This window comes from Temnothorax curvispinosus, unplaced genomic scaffold, assembly GCF_003070985.1.
Source record: "Temnothorax curvispinosus isolate PA1 unplaced genomic scaffold, ASM307098v1 QBEX01014422.1, whole genome shotgun sequence".
NCBI classification, from domain to species: Eukaryota; Metazoa; Arthropoda; class Insecta; order Hymenoptera; family Formicidae; genus Temnothorax; species Temnothorax curvispinosus.
In genome coordinates this window covers 6,181-10,179 of record NW_020224202.1, presented here as the reverse complement: position 1 = coordinate 10,179, position 3,999 = coordinate 6,181, and the positions used below count along the sequence as shown (strand labels likewise).

The 3,999-nt window shown below is 39.0% G+C and overlaps 1 pseudogene; it reads right to left on the bottom strand.

The window, feature by feature from the left end:
- Positions 1-2,955: 2,955 nt before the first annotated feature.
- LOC112464663 lies at positions 2,956-3,746 on the bottom strand (annotated as a pseudogene).
- Between the last annotated feature and the right edge of the window lie 253 nt (positions 3,747-3,999).

Below are 3,999 nucleotides of genomic sequence, written 5' to 3'. Positions count from 1 at the left end.
TCGATAGATCGCACGACACTGTGAACCGTCAAGTGGAATAAGGACAATTATACTAAGTAAAGTAGGAATCTTGTAGCCTTCACCCAGTTCTTCACTTCTTGGAAGGTATCCTCATTCGTAATATCGTAAACGAGAATGGCACCATTAGGCATTGTGTAATAAATTGGTTCGTGAAACTTTTCTTGTCCGGCTTGGTCCCATATCCCCAAGTCCACTCTTTTCCCGTTGATATTCAGCTTCTTATTTTGTAGGTCAAAATGGAAATAAAAGTATAAATATAATAAATAAATATAATAAATATAATAAATAATAAATAAGTAAATGTGTATAAATATCATTCTCAGACCAAGGAAGCGCAGTTACAATTTATTTAAATTTATTTAAAATGGAAACGTATGCATGATGTAGAAATTCGGTATCCTTTTGTAAATTAAGGCTATTATTTTGCAATTTGATGTAAATTATTTCTGAAACAAGTCGTTTAGATACATATTTTTCCCTGTCAAGGACCGCGACATTCTCCTTTCTGTAGTTTTTTATTATATTATTGAGGGTCCTTAATTATTTTATTATAATTTCACAGAACTTATGAATTCTTGGTATGCAATTTGTAATTGTTCTTGATTTGTTTTTGTGTTGAACGGTTTATAAATTTTGTTATTTTTTCTCTGACATTTTCTGTGACGTGTTTTCTTTGAAAATTTAATATTCACGTTGCTCCTGGTTTAAAATAAGGAAGATTAATTTCTTCTTTTGCTTCTAGCGTCCATCGTCGCAGATCTAAATCATGAATAATGATGTTTTTGTCATTAGCGTTTTTGAATTTGTTCAAGACGTATTCAGAAATATGTAATAGTTTTTCTTGTTTCTTTACCCATGCCAATTAACAACGTCGCACAATATTCTAAGTATTCAAAGATGTATTTATAAACAAGATTTTTGGTGGTTAGACCAAATTTACATCGAATTCTTTAGTTCTTTATTCGCAAAGGTTAGCAATGTGTTTTGAATATTTGTAGGTGTTGGAAATAAAATATTTAGGCCGTTGCGTTACGAACCTTGCGGTTTGGCTTGCATCGTCGAATGATATTTAATCCGCGTGGTGATCCGGCTCGAGAATCATACGGGGAATTCGGCGGTCTCGAGCGTCGAGATAAAAGGCGCGATGCGCTCGTGTTTGTCGATTGATAAACATTCTCGCTTGGCGAGACTTTCGGTGGGCCCACGTTTATGTCACAACGTCCGGTCGGCGGTGATCCGCCGATCTGAAACAGTGTCGAATGCTTGTTTCTTTGTCCTACACGATGCAAGGTGCTTGTTACGACGAACATCAATTCGTGTTTTTTTTTTTACGTTTCGGTAATCGGGAACGATAATCGTTTCGTCCCCTGCGATGCACCTGCAACAGGGCCGTCGAGAGGTCACATCGGGGTCCAGGGTAGTTTTTGCCAACGGGCCGCCTGAGTATTTTAAAAAATATGTAGCAATATCAAAATATTGTAAAACTAGCTTACGATTTCGAAGTAAAACTGATCTCGAAAACTTATAAATCCAAGATTATACACCTTGTTTTTTAAACAAAGCCATGTATTAGACCGTAGATGAGAATGCCCGATGTCCACGATGCTTATGATTTTCTGCATGGATGTTTGATGATTGTTCCACGCAATATTTAAAATTTGTAGGAAGTTATGGTGGCAAGAACGACAAACATCTGCTTGCACTTTGTTTTCAAGATATTCAAGTAGACTTTTTATATTATTTACTTCTACATCTAATGTAGAATCTCTAGCCTGTAAGATAGTACTTTGATAGTTTATTGTAGTTAAAACTTTCAGCCAAATCGAGGCTAAAAGCGTGCATTCAAAGGACTCCTTGTATGTTTTTATGCCTTTAATATCGAACCTAGTTTCAGGAGTAAGATTTAGCGTCTCAATTTCAATAATAGCTTCAGTAATTCCAGGAATGTGAGCTGCAAAAGGTTTTACACACTCTACCCGAGCAGACCAATGAGTTTGAGATAGACTGTGTAATGAACAGCCTATCTTCTTTTGTAAAATTTCCCATCTTTGAGGGCTAGAACTAAATATATTAAATAACTTTTGTACAACTCTAAAAAATGTTAGAACTTGTAGACACAGCACTCAGCCGCTTGAACGCCACATAAATTTAAAGTGTGACAACCGCAAGATGAAAAAATGGCAAATGGATTGTTCAGAATTTCTTGTTGCGCTCCTTTGTATTGTCCACTCATGTTACTCTCATTGTCATATCCTTGTCCACGACAGTCTGCAAGAGGAATTTGGTGTTTTCTCAGTGAGTCTGAATGACCTTGATATATGTTGTCAAGGTCATGACCCCGAGTGACCTTCAGAAGGTTTTAGCCGTCGCTCGTTATTCGTTAAAAAGTTATTAACAAAAAAAGTTCGGAAAATATAGCAGCTATTTTGAGTATTAGAAGGCATAAATAACTAACATATATGTCGAAATAGTTCACGCATACACTTTCCACGCGAAACGAGGTGCCACATAAGTTCGTGGCGTGCACAAGCTCGTTTATATATACATATATATAATACTGAATCGATAAGGCGTTTTTCCATGAAAAAAAAAACATTGTTTTAACATCTTACGGAGTTTACACAAAAATGTTTATAGATATAATGTAAAACGCAAAATTAATAAAAAATATTAATTTTATCTCAAAATAGAAACTGAAGAAAAATAGTATACATTACGTATACAACATGACGAAGAATATCAAAAATATAAGAACTACAAATTGTCATCTTTAATTGTTGTTTTTCTTTTCTTTTTCTTTTATTCTGTCAGAAGCATGCTTTAACCATGTTTTAATCGCTGTTTTAATGGCAGCTTCTGTACTTGAAGATGATTTTATTTGTACAGCACCTATTTACACAAGAAAGAAAAAGACAATTTTATATCTTCCTTCACCCAGTTCTTCACTTCTTGGAAGGTATCCTCATTCGTAATATCGTAAACGAGAATGGCACCATTAGGCATTGTGTAATAAATTGGTTCATGAAACTTTTCTTGTCCGGCTTTGTCCCATATCCCCAAATCCACTCTTTTCCCGTTGATATTCAGCTTCTTATTCAGGAACGACACCTTGATCTGTAGCGTGCTGATATGCTTGTCCTCGCATGTATCGCAGGGCGACCGAGGTCTTGCCGACGCATCCCTTGCTTAATAGCAGGCGCAAGTCGGTGGCACGTCGTTCCGAGGAACGGTGCGAGGATTCCGCTCGCTCCAGGTTGGAGCGGAATATGCAAAGTTCGTCTCAATCACGGTCGCTACAGCCGGTATATTTAACGCCCGGTATATTGTAGCCTCAACGTGAGAGAAGAGAACGTGCTCGTCCTGGGCAGGCTCGCCCTTATGTATCTTTCTTGCCGAATTTTGATTGCTAGTGACACCCAGTTCTTCACTTCTTGGAAGGTATCCTCATTCGTAATATCGTAAACGAGAATGGCACCATTAGGCATTGTGTAATAAATTGGTTCGTGAAACTTTTCTTGTCCGGCTTGGTCCCATATCCCCAAGTCCACTCTTTTCCCGTTGATATTCAGCTTCTTATTCAGGAACGACATCTTGATCTGTAGCGTGCTGATATGCTTGTCGTTGAACATGTCCTCGATGTATCGCAGGGCGACCGAGGTCTTGCCGACGCATCCCTCGCCGAACAGAACCACCTTGAAATTGTAGCCGACCACCGGACTGGCCATAGTGGCCATAAGCCATAATCCCGGACTATAGACGACTGTGGACGACTGTGCGCCGTCCAAGGACGTCGCGAAGGCGGGGGAGGAAGGGGAGGGAGAGGGGAGTTAATTCGCGCGAGCGAACGTAGCTCGGGGAAGGTTGAGAGAGAGAGAGAAAGAGAGAGAGAGAGAGAGAGAGAGAGAGAGAGAGAGAGAGAGAGAGAGAGAGAGAGAGAGGGATTGTTCATCCCCCCAGGTGCCATCCCTCCCCCACCCC